Source organism: Pelodiscus sinensis, chromosome 1, assembly GCF_052426305.1.
Source record: "Pelodiscus sinensis isolate ZL-2025 chromosome 1, ASM5242630v1, whole genome shotgun sequence".
Classification (NCBI taxonomy): Eukaryota; Metazoa; Chordata; order Testudines; family Trionychidae; genus Pelodiscus; species Pelodiscus sinensis.
In genome coordinates, this window is record NC_143052.1 from 81,040,667 (window position 1) to 81,066,295 (window position 25,629).

Genomic DNA, 25,629 nt, shown 5'->3' on the forward strand with positions numbered 1-25,629 from the left:
CCAAGCCCTAAGATACAACTGGATTTGCTCCGATCCCACAGACAGAGACAAACACCTACCCGATCTTTGCAGAGCATTCCTAAAACTGAAATACCCACCTGGAGAAGTGAAAAAACAAATTGACAGAACCAAAAAAGTACCCGGACACGAACTACTCCAAGACAGACTCAAAAGTGAAAACAACAGAATTCTACCTGTCATCACCCATAGTCCACAACTCAAACCTCTCCAACACATTATCCACAATCTACAACCTATCTTGGAAAATGATCCCTCACTGTCAGAGGCCTTGGGAGAAAGGCCTATGCTCGCTTACAGACAACCGCCCAACCTGAAACATATTCTTTCCAATAACCATGCTACACAGCTACATCATAAACATCCAGGAACCCATCCCTGCAATCAAACACCGTGCCAACTCTGCCCACATATCTATACAAGTGAACTCATTACTGGAGTCAACCACATAAGCCACCAAATCAGAGGCTCATTCAATTGCACATCCAGTAATTTAATCTATGCTATCAAATGCCAGCTATGCCTCACTGCAGTATATATTGGACAAACTGGACAGTCCCTACTTGAAAGAATTAATGGACACAAATCAGATATCCATAAAAGGAACATACACAAGCCTGTGGGGGCACACTTTAATCTCCCTGGGCAAGCATTAACAGATCTTCAAGTGGCTGTTTTGTTACAAACCAATAGTTCACCTTATGTTATGAGGTGTGGTTCAGAGGAGGAGGATGGGAGAAAATGTGGGTCCTGTGACATTGATGGTTCAGAACCAGAAGTTTCATCCTCTTCCTCTTCCTCGTCTGACTCAAGTGAGAATGGTTCTGGTGCATCAGGAACCGGCAGTCCTTCTCCGTAGGGTACTGGATGTATAGCTGATGGAATGTTTGGATAATGCACAGTCCACTTTTTCTTCTTTGACACACCTTTCCCCACTGGAGGCACCATGCAGAAGTAACAATGGTGGTATGATCTGTTGGCTCTCTCCAAATCATTGGCACTGCAAAAGGCATAGATTTCCTTTTCCTGTTCAACCACCTGCGAAGATTTGTTGCACAAGTGTTGCAGCATATGTGTGGGGCCCACCTCTTGTCCTGATCTCCAATTTTGCAGCCAAAATAAAGGTGATAGGCTTTCTTAACCATAGTGGTTATACTGCGCTTTTGTGATGCAAAAGTCACTTCACCACAAACATAGCAGAAGTTATCTGCACTGTTCACACAAGTTCGAGGCATCTCTGCTCACTTTGGCTAAACAGAAATGTGTCCCTTTGCAAAATCAAACACTGACAAATAAGAGAGCACGACACTGTATGATTTCTAGAGCTGATATAGGGCAATTTGTTCAGCAGAGTGATATAAGCTTTGTTATGATTGCATCATCCATGACTTCTAGGAATAACATGATGCAATTCATATCATGTATGGTGCTTCAGACTGCATCATTCATTGTTTTGCCTAAAAAGCGAGTACTGTCCAAACCCAGTCATAGATTTATTCATAGATCCAGTCAAAGATGTATTTTAGTCATTTCTGGTTTAAATTGAGATCCCTTCCCTTTATAACTCACTTATCCTCCACCATTCGCAAGTCAAGGGTCGTATATACTGACCCAATAGCATATCTTGAAAACTAGAGCCAATCAACAATTGTAAGCATCATTTTTGTTCTCAGTGACCCAGAATTAGTAAAGTTTGACTACATTTATTTCAGAAGCATTTTGGCTGTAGAGCAGTGTTACAGGAGTCAAATACACAGAGGACTGGAGCTTCAGCTCATTGGCAAGTTCAATTCTCACACCTCTGGATTAAACAAAGATACTGGATGGTTAGGTCATTACCTACCTATCAAACAATGAGGGTGACAGTGGTTCTTTAGTAATAGAAATGTAGCCGTGTTAGTCCTTTTCATATGTGTTCATTTTTTTAATTGTATCCTTTGGTATATATGGTTGTGACTATTTTCTTCCACTATTTGATCTGAGGAAGTGGGTCTGGCCCACGAAAGCTCATCATCTAATAAAACATCTTGTTAGTCTTTAAAGTGCTACATAGTCCTGCACAGTGGTTCTTTGACTTTGAAGAATCTCACGATACCATCTAGATGTTTCATCAGTCTTTAAGTGTTTCCTGACTCTTTGTTATTTGCTAATTAATGGTTCTTATCTTCCCCCTTTGACTATCTAGTCTTTAGGTGCTTATAGATTCGGCTTTCCCTTGATATATTTTTTGCCCACTGCCTTGTCTTCCCCCCCCCCCGCTCCCATTTTTCCCTTCTTCCACCCTCCCCCCATTCTCATCTCCTCTGTTTATTTTGGTCCTAGACATCTAACACTCCGATCATCTGAAGAAGTGGGTTGTGTTCACGAAAGCTCATGATACCAGCTACATATTTTGTTAGTCTATAAAGTGCTACCAGACCATTTGCTGTTTTTTCAGTTTTCCTGTACAGACTAATTCAGCAACCCCCTGAAGATTCTCAAGGAGTTAACTGTACTAAATTTTATTAATTAAATATTTATTTTAAAAGTCTTAGACCAAACTAGGAAAATTTTAAGCTAAAAATAGAGATTAGTTCAAACAAAGCCCATGTTCAGAACACAGGAATTGTTTGAAATCCAAACAGATCCAGATTTAAATGCTAAACACTAGATACTCAAGCAATACTCTTTGGAGAGAGATGCTGTCTCATTTTTAAATATATTATGAATCAGATAGATGCTTTATCTCTTTGGAATGCCCCAAATTGCAAGAACTAAAAATAAATACATACAAAGTATCACCAACACTTTATTAACCACCCCTCTGTCTAAAATTACTTCCTATCTTGATAGCTGCTTAAAATCTTCTGCCCAGGCTCTGAGGACCTTTTCCTATGGCCTTTGTGACTAATACATCCAACCCAAACCAGAAATGGCAAAATGCAATGCAAAAAAATGTAGTACAGGTTGAACCTCTCTGATTCAGGACTCTGTGGTCTGGCAGGACCATAGATGTTGCTGGACCAGAAAATTCCTGGACCAAGCAGCTGAGCTCTGGCTGTGGGCAGCTAGTGATAAAATGACAGACCCCAAAAGAGCCCAGAGTCTGTCAGCAGAGGGGCCAGCCTTCCATGGTCCAGCAAACTCCCTCCTTCAGGACCAATCAGATCCCAAGGGTGCTGGACCAGGGAGTTCCAACCTATATTCTACCAGGGAGCTCCAACCTATATTCTGCCTGACAATGCTAAACAGGAATCATAACACTTTAACTCTATTTTCACTCACAGTTCTTGTAAGTGTTCTCCTTTTGGGCTGACATTTTCCATATCTGGTCACTCTCTGAGAGATGATTATTTCTTTGCTTCTTTCAAAGTCTGAAGAAAGCCTTTTTCCATTGCTTTCGGTTTTTGGGGGTAGGAGGGAAATTGCAGTTTGTAGATGTAGGTAAAACAACCGTGCAGATGAAAATAGGGTATTGAAAAACATTAATGTGAGGTCCAAGTGAGTGAGGATCCTATGCCAATTCCTTAGGGCAGAGTCCCACACAGAAAGGCAACTATTATGCTCTCTCACTAACGTGGCTTTGAATTATTAATCCTGCCCATCTACTTGTGTGCAGTTTGAACATGCATTTAGTGAAGAGGAATATGGTGTTAGCTCACACAGTGTTTCATAAAACACTAAAGTAGAGAGGAAATGATTTCCCTTAATACCAAACTACCATCACCAGACTGTAACAAGTAATTAAATTTAACAAATATAGGGCAAAAAAGGTGGTCTATTAAAAGCGTGCTTTCCCATCATTGCTTATCAGAATTCTGGTATATCAGAAACCCTCTCATTCCATGGCACAGAATGGGTTCTTTCATTCATGCTGTATAAAAGAGTAGAGTTTACAACAATTTACTTTCATAGTCAGTTCCACACATGGTGGAATCCAAATATATACAGTATGTTTTAATCCTCATAACTGGGAAGAGTGTAGTTGTATAGGATACAGAGGCTCAGTCAGCATCCCCAGGGTGGGTCTAATCTAGCCACTAGCTGAGAGAAAACTGCCCATAATCAGCAACTTGCAGGAGGAGGACTAGTTTTATGCTGTGAGAGAAGATTAAATGTGTCTCTTTTCCTGCATAGTATGATTACAAATTTTTCTCTTGCTTGAATTTTAATATAATGAAGGAAGAACTCAAAGTTAGAGAAGAAAAGACTATGCTTCATATTTAGTAGCATCTTCTTTGCTCATCTAAGGTATTTCTCTGTAAGAGCAGGGTGTTACACTTGCTGTCTTGGCCCAACGTCTCACTTTGGCAATATGTAGCCAAATTCATCCTGTCATTTCAATTGAGTACAATACTCATCACTCGCCTTCTTAAACGGCTGCAGAATTAAGGCTGTTAAACAACTTCTGCCTTTCAACAAAGAAGCTGCATGTAGGATGTTTCTCAGTTATATGTGAAGAGGACTCAGTCAAGGTTCCCTCTAATTTTTTCCGTCCGTGTGCTGGATAAATTTTGTTATGTGCATCAAGGCATGTACACCACCCATAGAAACATGGGTTGCTGGTTGTGGGAGGCTGTGGGCTCTCTGCTAATCAGCTGAGCAGCATCTGAATCTCTCCTGGGCAACTGCCCACGCACTCAGCTTACAGGGAACACTGGATTCAGTGTAAATTCTGTAAACAAACTGATGTATTTATATAGTATAAACTTTTTGGATGAAATCCACTGTAATATAAAGCCATCTTGCTTCAATAAGCCACAGATTAATTCAATGTCTTTAAATATAACTCCCCTTATTATTGTTAATCAAAACAGCTATTGGTAGATTGAGTACTATACTTTAATATTGTGCTAAAAGGTATAATAATTTTCCTTTGAAATAAAATAAAGCTCATCATATAAATCTGTGTCTTTGCCAATGTTAATTACTAGGCATTTTATGAAATCACCACCACAGAATAAAGGCCAGTGAACAACAGAGTGGTTATTAATTCACACCTGCATCATTACTAAGCATACATGGTTTGAATTCTCATTCACTCTGATTCCTGCAAGCACTCACAAGGAATCATTTCTTTGCAGTCATTTTTAGTCATTGAAATTAAAATTCACTCCAAGTTGTTGAGTGCTCAGAAGAAATTAATCAGTTCCATAGCTACTGGGATTAATTCAGACTGTACAAGGGTGGGTGGCCAGCTTTCTACTTGAAAAAACAAACACCCTCACCCATCCCACCCCTGCCCTGATCCCTCTCCTTCCACCCCGCACCCCAATCACAAGATCTCCCTCCTCATCCTCACTCACTCATTTTCACTAGGCTGGCTCAGAGGCCTGAGGTGGTGGAGGGAGTGAGACCTCCGATGGGGGTTGGGCTCAGGGATGGAGCTGAGGGCTTTGGGGTACAGGAGGGTGCTGCAGGCTGAGACTGTGGGGGTTTGGGAGATGGGAGGAAGATCAGGACTGAGGCAGGGAGTTAAGGTGCAGGAAATGTGAGGACTTTGGGTGAGGTTGCAGGCTCTGGGGTGGGGTTGGGGATGAGGGGTTTGGGGAACAGGAGGATGGTCTTGGGTGGGACTGAGGGATTCAGAGGACATGAGGGGGATCAGGGCTGTAGCAAGAGGTTAGGATGTGGGGGAAGGGTTAGGGCTCCTGCTGGGGGTGCAGTTGTAACCTTGGGTGGGCTTTTGATACGGTCTCCCACAATATTCTTGCTAGCAAGTTAAGGAAGTATGGATTGGATAAATGGACTGTAAGATGGATAGAAAGCTGGCTAGATTGTCAGGCCCAACCAGTAGTGATCAATGGCTCAATGTCTGGTTGGTGGTCGGTTTCAAGTGGCGTGTCCCAAGGATCGGTTCTAGGGTTGGTTTTATTCAACATCTTCATTAATGACCCAGATGTGGAGCTGCATTGCCCTCTCAGCAAGTTTTCGGATGACACTAAGTTAGGGGGAGAAGTAGATACATTGGAGGACAGGGATCGGGTTCAGAGTGACCCAGACAGATTAGAGGATTGGGACAAAAGAAATCTGATGAGGTTCAACAAGGACAAGTGTAGAGTCCCGCACTTGGGACAGAAGAATCTCAAGCATTGTTACAGGCTGAGGACCGAATGGCTAGATAGCAGTTCAGCAGAAAAGGAACTGGAGGTTACAGTGGATGAGAAGCTGGATATAAGTCAACAGTGTGCCTTCATATCCAAGAAGGCTAATGGCATATTAGGGTGCATTAGGAGGAGCATTGCCAGCAGATCCAGAGAAGTGATTACTCCCCTTTATTCAGCACTAGTGAGGCCACATCTGGAATATTGCATCCAATTCTGAGCCCCCCACTACAGAAAGGATATGGACGCAGTGGAGAGGGTCCAGTGGAGGGCAACCAAAATGATTAGGGGGCTGGAGCACTTGACCTACAAGGAGAGGCTGTGGGATCTGGTCTTATTTAGTCTGCAGAAGAGAAGAGTGAGGGGGGATTTGATAGCAGCCTTCAACTTCCTGAAGGGAGGTTCCAAAGAGTCTGGAGAGAGGCTGTTCTCAGTAGTGACAGACGGCAGAACAAGGAGCAATGGTCTCAAGTTACAGTGGGGGAGGTCTAGGTTGGATATTAAGAAAAACTATTTCACTAGGAGGACGGTGAAGCACTGGAATGGGTTACCTAGGGAGGTGGTGGAATCTCCATCCCTAGAGGTTTTTAAGTCTTGGCTTGACAACCCCCTGGCTGGGATGACTTAGTTGGGATTGGTCCTTCTTTGGGCAGGGGGATGGACTCGATGACCTCCTGAGGTCTCTTCCAGCCCTAGGATTCTAAGATTCTTGACTTCACTGCCCTTCTCCAGTATCTAAAAAAAAACCCCACTCTCATAGAAGTACTGGAAACCCAGAGTTCAGTCTGTTAGGAATTTCAGCAAGGATTTCCCAGTGTCAGCCTCCCTACATTCAAGTCCCAAAAGAAACTAAAGAAATGAATGTAATTAAATAACTTTATAAAATCTTATGAAGAAACAAATAATCTAATTCTTGCAACATAATACAGCTATTTTATAACCCACAGAAAATGTCCACAGCTACAAGAAACGTAAGTAAAGAGAAAACTAAAAGTAAAATTTGAACAGTTCAGTCCACACAAACACAGTAAGAAAAAAACTGAGAGATCCCAAAAGCTTAGATTTAGTTCAGCAAAGTCTCAGTTTGTGCTTCTGATCATAAAATCTGCACCATATGCTGAGTCTGAATCATCTCTCAATTTGCTTGTAGGAAATCCTCAGTTGGGGCACATCTAGACTACGTTCTATTTTCAAAAGAGGATATGCAAATTCCCGCCGAAAAAAAATTCTTTTTCAAAAAAACCACTCTTGCTAAGAAAAAGGAGGCTTACACAGTTTTTCAAAAAAGGGGTTTTTTTCCAAAAAAAACATGTCCAGACTACTTTCACTTTCGGAAGACTCGCTTTCAAAAAAGCGATCCCACGGAATTTGCATATCCTCTTTTGAAAATAGAATGTAGTCTAGACATGCCCTTGGAGTCCAGGCAGACTCTTCCTCTGCTGTGGATCACTGCTAGGCAGCCAGCTTACTGATTAACAGGTCAGTTAACTCACAAGTGAACAGACTCTGTTACAAGAAAATACAAAAACAAAGAATAATGAAGTAGAAAGGACTCTTTCCCCATTGCCACATTTTCAGAGGAACTGAAGAATCCCTTTGACTGAGAAAGTGAACTAAAACAGTTTGGCTAAAATCAAAACATCATTTAAAGCAGACAATTAACACAGAAGAAGGGATTTTTCCTCCCAGGTTCTCCTACCTCTAAGTAGCATTGCCCATGATCCCTAGTAGAGGGTTAACAACATCTCTACCTACTGCAGAATGAGGGTACGTCTACACTACAGCGCTAGTTCGAACTAACTTAGTTCGAATTAGTTAATTCGAACTAAGCTAGTTCGAACTAACGCATCTAGAACTAAAAACTAGTTCGAACTAGCGTTTTGCTAGTTCGAACTAGTAAGTCCACATTGAGTGGACTCTGAACAGGGCTTAAGGATGGCCGGAAGCAGTGCCGGCAGGGCATCAGAGGAGGACTTAGAGCGTGGAGATGCTGTCTCAGGCTAGCCGAGGGCTGCGCTTAAAGGGTCCCGACCCCCACCCCGGACACACAGTTCTAAGGGGTGCCCCTCTTGCAAAGAAGTTCTGGCTTGGAGTGCCCTGAGTGCCCACACTGGGCACATCACACCACTCGGCCATCAGCCCGGCTGCACTTGCCGCAGGCTGCCATCTGGGGAGAGGGGGCAATTGGGGGGCTGCAGGAGAGCTTCCACCCCCAGAAGCCCGCAGAGCCAGCCCAGTCCTCCCCATCGGGGGCACGTACCCCATTCCTCCCTCACCTCCTTCCACTTACCCTTCCCTAGCCCCCCTTCTTATTGATGTACAAAATAAAGATAACGTTTCTTCCAACATTGACTCTGTCTTTATTGAACAAAACTGGGGGAGACTGGGAAAAGGAGGTGGGAGAGGGGAAGAGAAAGGCTGGGAGAGGGGAGGGCAACTAACATGATCAGGGGTTGGGAACAGGTCCCAGATGAAGAAAGGCTACAGAGACTGGGACTGTTCAGCTTAGAAAAGAGGAGACGGAGGGGGGACAGGATAGAGGTCTCTAAAAGCAGGGGTTGGGTGGAGAGGGTGCATTCAGAAAAGTTCTTCCTGAGTTCCCATCAAGAAGGACTAGAGGACACCAAAGGAAAGGAATGGATAGCAGGCTTGAAACTAGTAAGAGAAAGTTGTTCTTCTTGACAAAGCAAATAGTTAACCTGTGGAACTCCTTGCTGCAGGAGGCTGTGAAGGCTACAACTAGAACAGAGTTTAAAGGGAAGTGAGATAAAGTGATGGAGGTTGGGTCCATGGAGTCCTATTAGCCAGAGGGTAGGAGTGGAGTCCCTGCCCAAAGTTTGTGGAAGACTGGAGAGGGATGGCACGAGACAAATGGCTTGGTCACTGTCTTCGGTCCATCCCCTCCAGGGTCCCTAGGGTTGGCCGCTGTTGGCAGACAGGCTACTGGGCTAGATGGACCTTTGGTCTGACCCAGGACGGCCATTGTAAGCTCAGGGCTCAGTGTCGGGGGTCTCAGTGGACCCCCTTGATTTTCATGCACACCTGGTCCTGGGTGGCCAGGCTGGCAGCTCTCCTGCCCTAGACGGCCACTTTCCTGTGCCTAGTGCGGAGATCGTGGACAAGGTCCACTATGTCCGCACTAGCCCAGGAAGGTGCCCGCCTCTTGCAGTCCAGGGGAAGCTCCCGGGAGCCGCCAGCCTGGTCCCGGGAAGAGGGGGTGGGCTGGGGGGCATCGGGTGGGTGGCTCTGTGCCGTGCCAGGTGCAAGGTCTGCTAGCTGGGTGCTGGCAGGCTTGCACCTGGCACGGGCACCGTAGCCAGCCCGTGCCCCTTTAACGGGTCCGGGGCCGGGAGGGGGGCATAGAGTTTCCCTGGTGTTGGCCAGAGTGGCCACCAGGGAAACCTGGGGAGGGCTAGCCTCCCACTAGTTCGAACTAAAGGGCTACACAGCCCTTAGTTCGAACTAGCTAGTTCGAACTAGGCGTTAGTCCTCGTAAAATGAGGTTTACCTAGTTCGAACTAAGCGCTCCGCTAGTTCGATTCAAATTCGAACTAGCGGAGCGCTAGTGTAGCACCTATTAAAGTTAGTTCGAACTAACGTCCGTTAGTTCGAACTAACTTTGTAGTGTAGACATACCCTGAGAGACAACAATCTGCTCTCTGCTCCTTGCTCAGCTTCTCCCAGCTCACACAGGTGTTAGAAAAGCATCTATCCTGCCTGCTTTCTCATGAAGTCTGACCCCAAACTACCACACCCAACTCCAGAAACTTCTGGGTGTGGAGTGCTAAATGCCCCCAGCAACAGTACCACTCAACTCACTTCTACCTCCCCCGCAGGGGTCTCTTAAAGAGATAACTTCCTATTAGGTGCATGGGTTACATGGTCTCAGGTAGAGCTAGAACCCAAGGGATTTACAGAACAGGAAGGAAATCAGGGTGGAGCATAAGTTTGGGTCCATGCCGGGGGATAAGGCTCATGTGTGGCATGCAGGCTCTGGGGTGGGCTGGTGTTGCGAGGCTTGGGGTACAGGAGGGTGCTTTGGGCTGGGACTGAGAGGTTCAGGGAGCAGGAGAGGGATCAGGGCTGTGGCAGGAAGTTGGAGGCCAGGAATAGGGTTAGGGCTCTGAACAGCACTTACCTCAAGCAACTCCCAGGAAGCAGCCGGCATCTTCCCTCCTACTCCTACCTAGAGGCACACTCAGATTGATCTATGGGTATGTCTGGACTGCATCCCCCTGTCAGCAGAGGGATGCAGATTAGGCAGGTCAACATTGCAAATGAGGCAGGGATTTAAATATCGTGTACCTAATTTGCATAAAAATGGCCGCCGCGTTTTGCCGACTCAGCAGTTTGTCGGCAAAAAGTGGCAGTCTAGAGGGGGATCTGTTGAGAAAGAAAGCCTTTTTCGACAGATCCCGTAAACCTCCTTGCAGGAGGCATAAGGGATCTGTCGAAAAAAGCTTCCTTCCTCAACAGATCCCCCTTTAGACTGCCACTTTTTGCCAACAAAGTGCTGAGTCGGCAAATCATAGTGGCCATTTTTATGCAAATTAGGCATGGGATATTTAAATCCCTGCCTCATTTGCAATTTAGACCTGCCTAATCTGCATCCCTCTGCTGACAGGGGGATGCAGTCTAGTCATACTCTATGTGAGGTCTCATCCACAGACATTGCCCCTTCCACCTCCTATTGGCTGCAGTTCCTAGCTAATGAGAATGACGGGGTGGTTCTTCAGTCAGGGGCAGTATGTGGAGTCCACTGGCTCCCCCTACACATAGAAGCCAGAAGGGGAATGCTCCCTGCTTTCCGGGATCCATGTAGCTTGGCGGCTAGCAGGGAACCTGCCATCCCCGCGTGTGGCACCACCAACCAGAGAGTCAATGGCCTGATCAGTGGTGCTGAACGTAGACACCAGAATCCCTTTTCAAGTGGGTGTTCTGGTTGAAAACCAGATACCTGGTCACACTAGAATGTAGCTGCTCAGTGTTTTGCCATGTTGTCCATGTACAAACTTTTGTAACCAAGGGCTTCAGAAAATGACTTGCAGGCATGATTTGGAATTAGGTAATTCTTCAGCAGACAGAGCAAGAAAGAAAGCCACTGCCAATCATAGAGTGAATGGACATGCATATTCATTCACAATTTATTGCAGAAGAATTCTGTAACAATGTCTAAAAAATGGCCTGAAGGTAAAAGAATCAAAGACCAAGTAGGAACTGGAAAAATAAAAGTAGAAAGATGGAGAAGAGTGCATGCACTGTGTAAAATACATAAACATTGGCTAACTGCAGATATTAATTCAGAGCCAGGCAAAATATGGCCCATCAAGCCACTGGATATAGCCTGCAGGCTCTCTGCCTGCCCTGCCCCCACATGCCACTGAGAAAAGCCAACTGTGGAGCCCTGTTTGTCTGTGAACACCTGTGAGACCAGGGAAGGGAGGGAGGCAGAGGCTTTATGCACTGCACTTTCCCCCAGCACAATCTTTCGGCTCCTATTGGCCAGTTGAAAAACAGGCAGTACACAAAGTACCCCTCCCCTTGGGCTCACAGCTGTTCACAGATGCATATGGTCCCGCACAGCAGCCGGCTGCTCTGAGTGTCCTGCTGGGATATGGAAGGCAGGGAACCTGCTGAGCTGCTGCCTAAAGGTCACCCAGATAAGTGTCTCCCAGCCTCTGGCACCTCAGACTCTCCCTCCCCACAAGCCTCTGCCCTTCACTCCTTCCCCCCTACTCTACATAACCTAATCCCTCTGCTGCACCCATGTTTCCTCCCAGGTCCTGCATCCCAATCCTCTGCCCTATATCCCTTCCTGAACTCCAGTCACCTGTCCAAGGTCACATCCACCTCCTTCAGCCAAACCTCCTCCCAGATCCCATACTTCTTCCTGCACCCCAATTCCTTACCCTAAGCTCCCTTGTGCACCCAACCTCCATCCCAGACCCTGCACCTCCTCCATTAATATCATGGTAGAGTGCAGCCCTTGACCACTTACAAAAGTCTTAGAGTGACCCCCTATCAAAAGATATTGCCCATCCCAGTACTGATTCGTGCCACAAATTCCTGAATTTACTGTGGTTAGTGCTGCTGTAAATTATCTGAGCCATCTCTAATGCTGTACATCAGTAGATCCCTTTGGACATAGTATAACTTACTGTCACGCAGTATTCCTACTTCTCCTTAACGACTTAATCTGTAAGAAGGCCAATGCCTCCCCAAAGTAAATGTGACAAAATCAATAGCAGCATGAGGTTCTCTGGCAGTCTAGGTAGATGCAGAAGAAATGGTAGGTAAAAAGGTGACTTTTAGGGAAAGATGTCATATAACATTTTCATCCGTAGTATTTGGTTTCTACCAAACCACTTTTTCAAGGCAACCATCAAAAATAAAAAGAACAGACACATTATTAATTAAAAATAAGATTAGCCCTGATCTTTGTATAGACTCAAAAATCTTAGGTCCAACTACCATAGGCTTCATTGTCACCTGTGGATTTTTCTGTCCTTTAAACCAGATCCAGCAGGTGCCTAGCTCCACTGAATCAGTTTACCCCAGCTGAGAATCCGGTCCTTCAACTTTGAAAACAGAAGCAATATCTCCTAAACACTCAGAAAAACAGATTTAATTTATAGTTATCCAGAAAATATTTTAAATTGTCAAATAACCTGCATATACCATAATCTAAAACTATGTTCTACAATAAAAAGCTACGTAAAAACAAAAACACACATACTGTGCCCTTTTTTGATCTGCAAGTATAGTTTATGCAGATATGAATGTCAGCAAATGTAGGCTATTTCCAAAGAAAATATAATCACCTTACATCTGTGAATTCACAGGCTGTGTTTGAAAATGATAGTTTTTTCACCTTGTGAAGTGGGTTTCTCACTTTAAGAAAATTCATACTGTGATGTATGAAATATAAATAGGTTATAATAGTGCCTAGAGACTAACTTTGACAGTCATTGCAACCTTGAGCGATAGAAGCCTATCACTATATTCTTTGTAAACTGGAACTTATATGTCTGCTGACCTTTCCGAGGAAAGCACTTGCCTTGGAGTTTCATCATTTGGAAATTTGGCAAGGTAATCAAAATGCAGTTTGCTTTCGTAGTACTTTATCTGAAAAGATAAACCTGAAATATTAGGACATTTCCTGGTTGGTAGGGCACAGTCCTTAAGTTGTTGAGAACCCTCAATGAGGAGAACAGAATCCTTATTTCCCATTGGCTTTTGGTACTTTGCCCAGACTTTGCAACTCAAGGAATTTGAAAGAGTGTAAGCTATGGAAAATTACTACAAAGTGAATTCAGTTTTTAAATTCAGCATTTGATTAAATTCTCATTACACCTGTTTGTGAAATTTACTGACCCAGGTAGGAATCAGACCTAGGGTTGCCAATTCTCCTGACTAGACAAACTGGATGACATTCATTGCAATGGGGTCCAGTTCATCCAGTCCAGGAGCGTCTGCAACCTAACTACAGCTGAAGTTGATTACAGAGCCTGGGCCGGCAGCAGGATCCCGAGCAGCAGCGCAGACTCCAGGGCTGGTGGCCTGGATTCTGGGGATGGCAGGCTTTGGAACCCAAAGGAGCTGCCCAGAGGCCAGGACCCATGGCAGGAGAAGCCACTGGCAGAGCCAGCCCCTGGGAGTGGGGAAGCTTGATGGGAAACCTGGGGGTGCTGCAGCACCCCCCTGGCACTCCTACTTCCAGCAAGGGAACACAAATGTGTGAAACAAAACTTTGGGCAAATTGAACAATAACCATATAACCCGTGTTTTTAATAGCCTTAATATCTAAAGTGAATTGTAATAGCTACTCTACAAAGGATTGAATGAGCTATATTGATTGCCGAGCCCCTTCAGGAAACCTGATAGCAGCCCATGGCTTTAGGTTAGCGAGGTCTAGCAAGAGGTTTTGGGGAGATACAGGATGTATTTAAAAACAGAAGGAGAAATTAAAAACTCACCTTCTTTTCCTAACTGGAGAGCTCAGACAAGACAGTATTGCTACACTGGGAGACATATGGGATTTCAGACGAGAACCCGACCTGCACTATGACTGCACCGCCCGAGTAGCAAAAGGGATCATGAATGCCAAGGGCAGGATAGAAGTAGGAATGTTTGATCTGACCACACTGCTAAACTGAGAGGAGAATATATGGATGGGGCAATAATGGGAGAGCAATCCCTACAACTGCAGTGCAGGGAGATGCAGAATAGCAGTAAGAAGCTGTATGCTGAGATGTGAATTTGTGTAGTCAGGCAAACTGAACCAAAACTGAGACCTTTGAAAAGGTGTCAGTCCTGCCTTCTTTATATCCATGCAGAGAACTGCACCTGCAACAGTAAGTTGAACTTTAGTAGCTTTATGCAGGAAACTAAGACCCTGTTATAATGTGCCCTGGCTATTGTGAGACTATTATCAGAGTCTAGTTCTAGGGGCCTCTAGGACTCTACACTCCGCTTCTCCCCACCCCATTGATCTCACAATGTAACCCACAATCTAATACCCAGAATGTCTAAAATGAATTGTTAAAGGCTACCTTACAGAAGACTGAATGAGCTGCTGATTGTGGAGCCCCTGCAGGAAACCTGATATACTAGGCACCCTGTACATGGTACCTCCCCTCGTCACTCTAATCTACGCAATTTCAGCTACACAAATAGCATAGCTGAAATCGGTGTACTTACCAAGGTGTCTTCTACACGGTAAAGTCAGCAGGGGCTGCTCTCCCATCAACTCTGGCTACTCTTCTCATCCTAGTGGAGTATTCTGAGGCCAGAAAGGACTACTGTGACCAGCCAGTCAAATCCTTCCCTATCATCTCACCACCACCCCCCGCCAAAAAAAAATACAGGCCTTAGTTTTGGTGCTTCCCTGAATGAAATCCCACTTGAATTAGAACATCTCTCTTTTTAAAAGACATCCAGTAGGACCTAAAAGTCTTCAGTCATGGAAACGCCATCACAGCTCTTGGTGAGTTGTTCCAACAGTTAATTATCCTAGCTGGTAAATTTTGCATTTATTTCTAGTTTGAATTTGCCTCACTTCAAATTTCCAGCCTATTGGATTTTCTTCTTTTTTGGCCACAGTTTCATATGGAAAATTCATATTTGGCTGGTTATTCACCATGACCCTGAAGTCTTTTTCAAAGTAACTGTTCCCAGGATGCCCCATTATGTAAGTATGCCCTACATTCTTTGTGCCTAGAGGTGTATAACTGTATGCTTGTCTATATTGAAATGCATATTGTTTGCATGTACCCAGTTTCCCAACTGATCCAGAGTTCTCGGTATCACTGACCTCTCCTCTTCAGGATCATTACTCCAATTTTCCAATTTTTGTGTCATCCACAAGCTTACTCAGTAATATAGAATAGAATAAGATCAGGCACCATTGTAGTAGGTAAAATTCAAATACATTGTAAGCTTTTCAGGTCAGGCATTAAATTTTAATAAACTAGACAGACCAAAGGTGTAAGGGAAATAGATGTACAGAAAAGTGAAGTGACTTGCCTAAGGTCATACATCAGGTCAGTGGCAGACTTTCTGACTCCAATCCAGTGCCCTAGACTTCTTTGGGTAGATTCCAAGCAGGGTGACTAGGTGTCTGGTTTTTGATTGAAACTCCCAGTCAAAAAAAGGATGCTGGAAGCTCCGACCAGCATTGCTGATCAGGCTTTTGACTGTCCAGTTGGCGTTGCCATGCCACAGGGCTGGCAGGTCCCCTGCTAGTCTCTGCACCACATGACTCCCTAGATGCAGGCAGCATGTCCCTACACTGACTCATGCACAGGGGCAACCAAGCAGCTCTGCACGCTGCCTCCACCCCAAGCACCACCTTGCCATTTCCATTGGCTATGAACCCCAGCCAGTTGGAGTTGCAGGACCAGGGCCTTGGACAAAGATGTCCACAGATCCATGTGGCCATGTGTTCATGAAGGAGCCAGAGGGGGGGATTCCAGCTGCTTCTGGGAGCTGCTTTAAGTAAGCACCATTGGGAGCCTGCATCCCTGAGTCCCCCTCTATGACACAATTCCCCTGCCCCAGCTCTGATCTCCCTCCTGCCCACCAGACCCTTTGATCCCAGACCAAGCACCCTCCTGCACGCCAAAACTCCTCATCCTCAGCCTCACCACAGAACTCGTTCCCTCAACTGGAGCCCTGACACCACAAGCCCTCAGTCCCAGCTTGGAGCCCCCTCCTGCACTGCAAAATTGTCAGTGCTTAAGAATTCACCACAATACCTGCTAAATTGTCCTAATGCTGAGTTACCTTGTTGTCTGTCTAAATTGTCCTTGCTTCATCTTTTAGCCATTGGATTGCATTATACCTTTTATTGTTAGACTGAAGAGCCCATTACTAAATATTTGTTCCCGGTGTTAAGATAAAGAGATTGAGCTTCCTGACTCTATCACTGTGACAAGTTTTCTAATGCTATAATCATTCTCGTAACTCTTCTCTGAACCCTTTCAAATTTATCAACCTCCGTTTTGAATTGTGGTCCCCAGAACTAGATACCAGTTCCAGTAACATTTGCATCAGTGCTGAATACAAAGGCAAAAAAAACCTCTCCCTTCCTACTTGAGATACCCCTGCTTATACAGGAATTCCTTCAGCCCTATCCTGGCAAATGAGGTGGAACTAAGTCCAATTACTCATATAACACTAAGATAGAGTAAGGCCTAATTGCTTGGGATACAGGATTAGGGAGGAAAATGGATCAGCTGACTGGAAATAGAATGTCTGTACAAACTCAGATAATGGGGGAACCAGCCAGTGAACTGTTCACAATGGTCAACATAATAATGGATAAGATAAGCAAGGAATATATAAGATAGGTAGAGTAAGTCACACATGGCCAGTACATGCCGTATAGTGATTGTTTCTTACGAAGTGACTGAGCTAATCTCAAAATGTCACATAATGCATTGTATAGTAAATGCATATTAAGGAAGGGGTTTGCTGTGTAACTTTGGATGTGTGGTACATCTTATACCTACCAGCTATGACTTTGATGTTTGCCAGATAAAGGAACTTGAGTAACAAGACTAGAGTCAAACTCAACTCTTGGAGAACTGGGTGGAGATTGTCTCTGGAGAGCAACAAGAGTAGTGAAATAGCAGCCTGGCCAGTCCATTGTCATTAGTTGTTCACCATGGCTATATGGGATTTTTAATTTAGTGTTTTATACATATTTCCAACAGGTAGCCCCAATTATATTGCTATCAATAGCTCAGGCTCTAGACAAGATTCTAAGTCATTCCTTAGCTAGATTACGACCAATGATGACCACCAATGTTTTGATCCTAAAATTAGCTATAATGAGTGAATAATTTACAGTGACTAATTTGACATACAGTTTCTTTTTTCTTCTTGTGCAATATCTATAGATAGATCTCAACCTCCTTGATTTCTGGGTCCAATCTGAAGCTCAATGTATGTAATAAAATTATTTCCATTGACTTCAATGGAGTTTGGATTGATTGTTACTCAAAAAAAATCCCTTCATATTTATTATGAGTAAATTATGAATATTCAAAAATTCTACTGTGTTGCTTAATTGTGATTAGTCAGGTAGGTCACAGGGACAAAAGGACAATATTTTCAGTAACGGGTCCCTGAAATTAGACTCATAAATAAGTGATCTAATTCTCAGAAGGGCTAAGTATCCAGCTGCCCCCGCTGATGTGTTCAAACAATAACATTTGCAGATGACAACATTAGATAGCTTAGTCTAATGCAGAAAAAGCTCTGAGGAATTTCAGAGGGGCTTAAAGATGATGCTTGGCCAACAAGGTGGCAGATATAATGTTGACAAATAAAAGGTAATACCTACTGCAAGGAATAATTTGTTTAATGCACATTACTGTGCCCTAATATAACTGTTCTCTCAGGGTACGTCTACACAGCAACATTATTTTGAAGTAACTAGCATTATTCCACAGTACATTAGTCCGAAACTACACAGCAGGAAGTTATTTCAAAATAATGTCAGAATACTATCAAGCTGGAGGACTTCTTACTCTGACTCCTGTGCAAGGAGTGAGGGAAGTAGGAGGAAGAGCGCTCTATTTCGAAATTAGTGCTGTATAGACGCTCCCAATTTTGAAATAAGCTTTTTCACAATAACAATTAACAAGTGACGTAGCTCAATTTGCATAGCTTATTTTGAGTTAAGCCTTGCTGTGTACATGTACCCTCAGGAAAGTCCTGGGAATCAGTGTGGATACTTGAAATAATGCTGCTGTGTAGGCATGCCCTCAGTAAAGTAATGTTTAGCTATACAAAAAAAAAGGGATAGAAAAAAGCATTCTGTAAATAAACTAGTTTCTCTTATTTTAAATAAGCTCTAACAGAAAGATGGGGATCAAAGAGGATCAACAAATAGGATCTGAAGCATGGAGACACTTTCTTGTAAGGAGAGGAGATGAATGACATCAAGAAAGATAAAGGTATATAAAATAATGAACCCTAAACAGAAGCTATACCAAAGAGGACATTTAAATGTGTTGCCTTTCAATCTAGAGCAGACAGAGAAAGGACCATCTTATATAATTTTATTTAAGTAATGAAAATACCTGCAGTTAAGTCAGAAAATGAGAGAATCAATCATATTTTAGGGACTGGGACAATCAGTAACGGTTAGGGATTAGAAAGACATTTCATAATTTTGTGCATTGCAGGGTTTTCTGTAGCCAGCACCACAGCTGGTACAGGCTATTGTTCAATAGCCAACAGATGGAACAGTGATTTGATGCAGTATATTTCTTATGTTCCTATGTTTATTTTATATGAGACTGAGTAACTAATTTGAAAACAGGCCATAATGCATGTAGATGGAATAGTGATGGATGAATTAGAGTGGCAACCCTTTAAAGGAGAAATAAATCATTTCCACTATATTCAGTTCTGGTTTAAAATGTCTGGTTTGCATTTACAACAGAATACAATAATTTACTTGATCTAAACTTTGATTAGTAATGGTGGCAAGTTTAAATACTTGGGATCAAAAAAATGTAAGTGTTCATTACACAACTAGTTACTTATTTAGATCAAAGTCTCCACATTGACTGACTTCTGGGAATGAGAAAATAAAAACAAAAAGTGAGACACAGGTTGTTCATGGAGGGGACACTGAAGCCCTATAATGGATTTCTCTGGTAGAGTTGTGCTGTCCACATCTTGAAATCAGAATGTGTGCGCCATCTATTCCTCCTCTCCCCAGTTGTTACATGCTTCTCAACCGGGAGGGCAGCTCTCATGCTGGTGTCCTTGCACCACACATCAGGAGCCAGCTCGGCACATAGCTGCGGGAAGATTGCTTTGCACATCCTAAAGTTCTGTAGCCACAGGTCTTCATCCCACACCTGCATGACACTGCAATCCCACCACTCAGAGCTGTTTTCCCATGACCCAAAGTGTTGTTTTACCCTGTACTGCTGCTCTGTGACTGCCAAATGCAATTAGTTTGCTGTAGTCCATATCGTACATGCTGTCAGGCTCCTCTGAGTCTTCTGCCTCTGTCCGTAATTTCAAGATGATCTCCACTGCCATGCACGAGGTCCTCACAATAGTTCACAGAGCATGCGAGAGAACTGCATGAACCAGACTGTCTCTTTGCAGATTCTAGAATACACAGCAGAGAAATGGCCGTTGAGAAAAAAGCGTGAAAGGAGGCTGGACGCTCCAGAACAAAGATGTCCAGTACTCTGTTCCACAGTACAGGCAGTCCCTGGGTTACATGGATCTGACTTACATCGGATCCCTATCTTGTACGTAACCCGGGGACTGCCTGTACCTATAAATAGATGGGGTTGCTAGGGTCCCTGGGATACATACCCACAGTGCATTGTTCCCGTTGTTGACAGGGGAGCTTAGATGTGGACACAATCTGTCGACCCAGACAAGAAGTGTGAACATGCTTTGGTGACTTTCTCTGTGTGTCAACATTAGATTCCTTGACTAAACTTGATAGTATAGACTCTAGAACTGAGGTCAGAGTACTAAATGAGCTAGGGTCACTAACGAGCCCTTATAAATTCAGTGAGGCTGCTAAGTTATTTGCAAGGCTGAACCCAGCTTGTCTCAAAGGGTGAGGCTGCCAGCCCATCCAAATCAGAAAGAAGCATTTTAATTGCCTCAGAATGATTGGCGGGGCGGGGAGGGTGGGGAGAAAGGTGGGGATTCCAGTTCATGGAGATATTTTTTTAATTGGTTTCATTCCAGAATGGAAGAAGTTATGCATTCACTAAATTACACGCACACACACACAATGAAGAATCCAGTATCCACACAGTTCTATGCCAAAGCTATTATTTTATTTCAATGATTGGGTATTTTGTAGTGATTTAAAGTAGAGGTGACCAGGACAACGATTCTGTTTTGTGGCATGTTTTGAGACTGTGTCATTTGTTTCCTTTCTGCATTAAAAATACAAAAGCTTTTGAATATTTGTGTGAGCATGGACTTGGACAGTGGAGACATGGGTCAGTAGTTGTAGTAGTAGTGGTAGTCAGGGTATCCCAAGTTCCTGCTCTGCCTGATTTAGAGCAGTGTTTCTCAACCTTTTTTTATAAAGTACCCCTTTAAAAAAAACAAAAAAATGAAGTACCCTCAGTACCTACAATTTTCAGACACACAATTTTTTTCTACCATTGCCACATATTTGTTTAAACAACTTAATAGTAGCTGGGTGTGCAATGACATTTTTGGGTGTAAAAAGTACAAAAATAATAAAGCGCTATAAAACTTAAACCAAAAATTCATTTTTCTCCAAATTTCAGTTGTGTTGACATACCCCCCAGACTTCTCTAAAGTACCCCTGAGGGTACTCATACCACTGGTTGAGAACCACTGACTTAGAGCAGTTCTTTATTGGAAATTAGTTAGAGTGGGGCTAGAACTCTGGGTCTTCAACAGCCCTGCCTGGTATCCTAACCATACAATTACACACACTTTTCTGATTAACATTTTCTCAAAGTGTTTCAGTGTTGGTGAAATAGCATACTTCATAGAAATGAAAATGTTCCAGCCAGCTTTACTTTAAAGGCTAGTTTAGCTGGCAGAATGATAACTCCTTAAGGATTATTTTTATTTCACGTTTAATATCTTTCTTTGAAAGAACATTTTTGTGCTGATGTGGCTCTCTCAGAACTTGGAAACCCCAAAAGAGTTAAAAGAAAACTATAATAATAAAGTTATTTAGAATTTATGTAAATATGAAGGAAGAGGGAAAGGTAAATACAGTACAGTACTGAGCTTTTCTGATAACATAGCTTTTAAGTCTACATGACTCCATGAGGAATTGCAGTGAAATCCGTGCACTTATGCTCATTTGAGTGGCCTGCTGGTTGCTTAATTTTTTTAAAAAGCTTAGCGGTAGACAGCCAGGGGCTCTTTCTTTTCTTCTGCCCCACTTTTTTTTGTTAAACACGCTAGCTAGTTTTCTTTTGTACTGAAGAATTTATAGAAAATTGGCTTTCCAACAAAGAGGGAGAGCATTCAGCTACAACTGCTGTGACAGTACGCTTTCAAAATGTTAATGGCAAAATACCTGGCTTCAGACTCTGCTTTCTCAACAAAAAATTTTGGTTAAGCCTGATCTTAATGGGGGGAAATGCCATGCTTGATAGCCTGACAGTTTCACAGGGCTCACACCCGGTCATTAATGAGCCATTTCAAACTTTGCCTGTCCTAAGCTAATAACAGGGTTTGCTAGTAACATGTAAGTTGCCATAATCATGTGGCAACTTTAGGGAGAGCAAATCAAAACTTCAAACTATTCGTGTAATGGCTCACTACCAAAAAGAACTGTGATGAAATTATACATTTAGCTGTGGTGTACTATGCGCTTTACAATGTGCTGAGAGAGAAAGCTGTGGTTTGTTCTTCTGAACTTCTTCGTATGCAAAAACAGCAACTCCCCTAAAAGAACCTAGGCATTACACTAACAAGAGCTAGAGCTGCTACATGAATTCAATGGATGATGGTGCTTGGTCCTGCCATGAAGGCAGGTGACTGGACTTGATGACCTCTCAAGGTCCCTTCCAGTTCTGTGAGATAGGTATATCTTCATATATGCAGGTGGAAGGATCGTTCAGTGGTTTGCCCAGTGGCTTGTTAAACCCAGGGTTATGAATGCAATCCTTGAGGGGGCCATTTAGGAATCTGGGACAAATCTGTCAGGAATGGTACTTGGTCCTACTGTGAAGGCAGGGGACTCAATGACCTTTCAAGGTCCCTTCTAGCTCTATGAGATAGGTATATCTCCAAGATAATGTGGCTGTATACCCCACGTTCATTGGTGATTTTATTGATATAATATTTATGCTCCCAAGGGAATGTTTTGAGAAATGTTGTATATGGAGATTGCTCCTAGGGCCACAAATGTCACTCAAGCTTACTACAGCAATTCGTCTGCCTGCAAAATCTGGAGTCAGAGATGAGCTCAAATTCCCTTCAACCTCACCCCCACCCCCAAAAACACATGTCCAAAATTTAGGGGTATTTGGTTCTGGACAAGAGATTGGATTCATATCTATCTCTAATGCTGAACAACTACTTGTACATATATTTAATTTCTTTTGTGTTCTTTTATCTGGCACATTTGCCACTACTTTTTTCTTTGACCTGTTTCGAAGTTGTTATCGCAATTTGATTCTGGCTGACTGAGCATTTTCCAAAGAAAAGCTAGATACAATTTTCCATGCTGTGGATTATCACATTTTGAACTTTGGCTCACATGGGTAAAACTAAACAGACTTTCAAAGAGCAACGTTATATAAATAGACTAAAGTTTATATATTTATGCTCTGTGTCATGTACAGCTAGGCAAACCATTCTCTTTCAGATGTCAGAAATCTATGGCATTGGGCTTTATAGCCCAAGTCAAAATTCTCTCATGTTGTAATATGATAAATACTTACGTTTAAAGGTAACTTCTAATGACCAGGATCTGAAGTGAATGGGACGCCTCATGGGCACAGAAGTCCACCAGCTTGGCTGCCCTTGCTGCATGATGGACTAAAATAGGATTTGTGCCTCACTCAGGCACAGGTTACTTCAAAGTTAGGGAAGCAGTTAACTTAGTGGCTAAGGCATTGACCTGGAACTCAGAAGAGTACGCTTCCATGCCTAGCTCAGCCAATGACCTTGTAAGCAAACTAGGAAAATATGGTCCAGCTAAAATTACTGTTGTGGTTGCACAACTGATTGAAAGATAGTACTCAAAGTACTTTCTGACTTGTTTATTGTCAAACAAGGAGGGTGTTTCTAGTACAGTCCTGCAGGAACCTGTCCTGGTTTCAGTACTACTCAAAATATTTAGAGCCCTGGGCCAGTAGAAAATATATATACACAGATGAGGAAATCCATGGAACTGCAAGGCTCTACCAGGAACTGCAACAACAAAAGCAGCAGCCTGCTGGGCCATTTTTTGCAAGATCCAATGGCAAGCCCAAGCAGCTTCTCCTGTGTGGTTGTACCTCCCTCAGGCACTGGGCTCATTGACTCATGTTAGTGTGTACAAGAGGTTCGTCTGCACCCAGACAAAAGATACAAACTGCTGCATGGAAGGGAGGCCTGTCCAGGAACATGCAACCCATTTGTACACCCTAGTATGACAAGGGGCAGCTGCTGGTGAGCCAGGTACCCATGCGACTGGAATCTCCATCACTGGAGCTTTTTAAAATCTGGTTGGACAATACTTGTCAGGGATGGTCCAGGGTTATTTGGTCATGCCATCAGGTGAAAACTGCACCTGGTGACTTCTCAAGTCCTCTTCCAGCCCAAATGTCTATGATTCTGTGATTCTATGATGTACCATTAACTTGAAGCTTAGCTGTGTTTTTTGAAATGCCTGATGAAGCAGCTTTAAAAAACATTTCCATCCCCTTCCTATTGATACTTAATGCATATATCAATATATCTGTATGTCATGTACCTCCTACAAGAGTTTGAGTTCTATCTCAAACTTTTAACCAGACAGCACCACTTAGAAAACATTTGTGACCCATACTTCAAATTCTACCACCAGAATAGAAATTAAACTTTTCTCCCAACAGAGTGCAGGACATCCTTGTTTTTCCCTTTGGGTATATTTAAATAACAAACTTACATAAGAACTCTGACTATCATTAAAGATACCTTTGTCCAACTCTTTATGGTGTGCTTACTAAAATTATAGGAAATTCATTTTTTGAGGAGTAACGTTAGTTTGAACAAAGGGGTTTGGTTCGAACTAACGCATCCCGGTGTGCACTTTCACTTTTGAAACAGCTATTGATCTGAGTAATGCACCAGCGAAATCATGCTAATGAAGCACAGGATATTTAAATCCCCGCTTCATTGACTATTTCGAATGCCTACATTTGCATCCCTAGTTCAAACTAGGGTGCAAGTGTAGACATACCCTTAGTCTATAAGGTGTCACAGGACTTCTGGTTATTAAAATGTGGTGTTCTTCAAAAGGAATTCTGTTTCAATGGAGCATTAAAATGTACCAGATTTCTAAAGCTATATACAGTATCTCTGATATGTCGATTAGCTTAGTTTATTAAGAGATGTTGGACTCTTAACTCAGACTGTATTTGGATTAACAGGAACTATCCTTTGATAGAAAATTGGAAGAAGCTGAAGAAAGAGTTTTCTAAATACACTAACCTTATCTTCAAATCCTCCAAACTCACCTCTTCCATACTACTTACAGTAAACAGCAAATTGACAGCAAGTGGGTAGATGGGGAATTTTGTTCACTGCTCCTGATGAAGAATTACACACATCCAATTTTTTTTTGTTATTCCATCTTCCCTATCTTCACCCTGAGCTGCAGTTTTCTCATCTGCCCATAATGTTTTGTCTTTTAAATGCCAGATAGAAGTACTCTTGGAGCTAGAGATGATTCCCAGATTGCACTACTGCACCAAAAATACTCATGCAGCCGGGATAGCACAGGCTGTGGCAAGTGGCAGCACAGCCTAGCATCCTTGAGTACAAACCCTCACACATCCTGTGGAAATGTACTTGGCATGGCTGGCCCACTTCATCATTTGCCACTGCCAAGACCTTAGAAGTTGGGCCCCCATTTTCTAAGTATCTCTACCGCTCTTAGAATGCCCCTCCCTCCAGCTCACTGAGGCATCTAGGTGCTACTGACTATAAATAGTTTGGTAATAATTTCTTTATTATTATTATTATTTATTAAACTGTTATCTACACAGTTCCAAAACTTACCATTTACTGCACTGCTGTACTATCAAATGTTTCCATTTCTTTGGCTTTAATAATGCTAGTTTTAGTACCAAAGGCAAACATGAATGCAAAATGCCAGCGAAAGAGGACCTGTATTCTTGTTGTAAGCACAGATCATATTTATGTGGTGACTTTCAATCTGAATTTTTAATAATATCTTTAATTAGTAATGTCTCTTCTAAAAGCCTATGGAAATTGTCAACCATTTTATTTATAATTTATTCCTCTTGAGAAGCCAGGAAACTAACTACAGGCAAGATTCTGGCAG

General features: G+C 43.0%; 2 long non-coding RNA genes across 2 annotated transcripts in view; one reads left to right on the forward strand and one right to left on the reverse strand.

Annotated features, from left to right (window-relative positions):
- Positions 1-25,629, forward strand: part of LOC142830144 (uncharacterized) — a 105,427-nt gene that overhangs the window by 69,214 nt on the left and 10,584 nt on the right. The gene's annotated exons all lie outside the window — the stretch shown is intronic.
- LOC142830142 (uncharacterized) lies at positions 10,718-25,260 on the reverse strand. The gene is made up of 3 exons (XR_016350201.1): positions 23,039-25,260; positions 19,544-19,739; positions 10,718-14,883 (listed from the first exon to the last, which is right to left on the reverse strand). It is a non-coding gene; the product is annotated as an uncharacterized LOC142830142 (long non-coding RNA).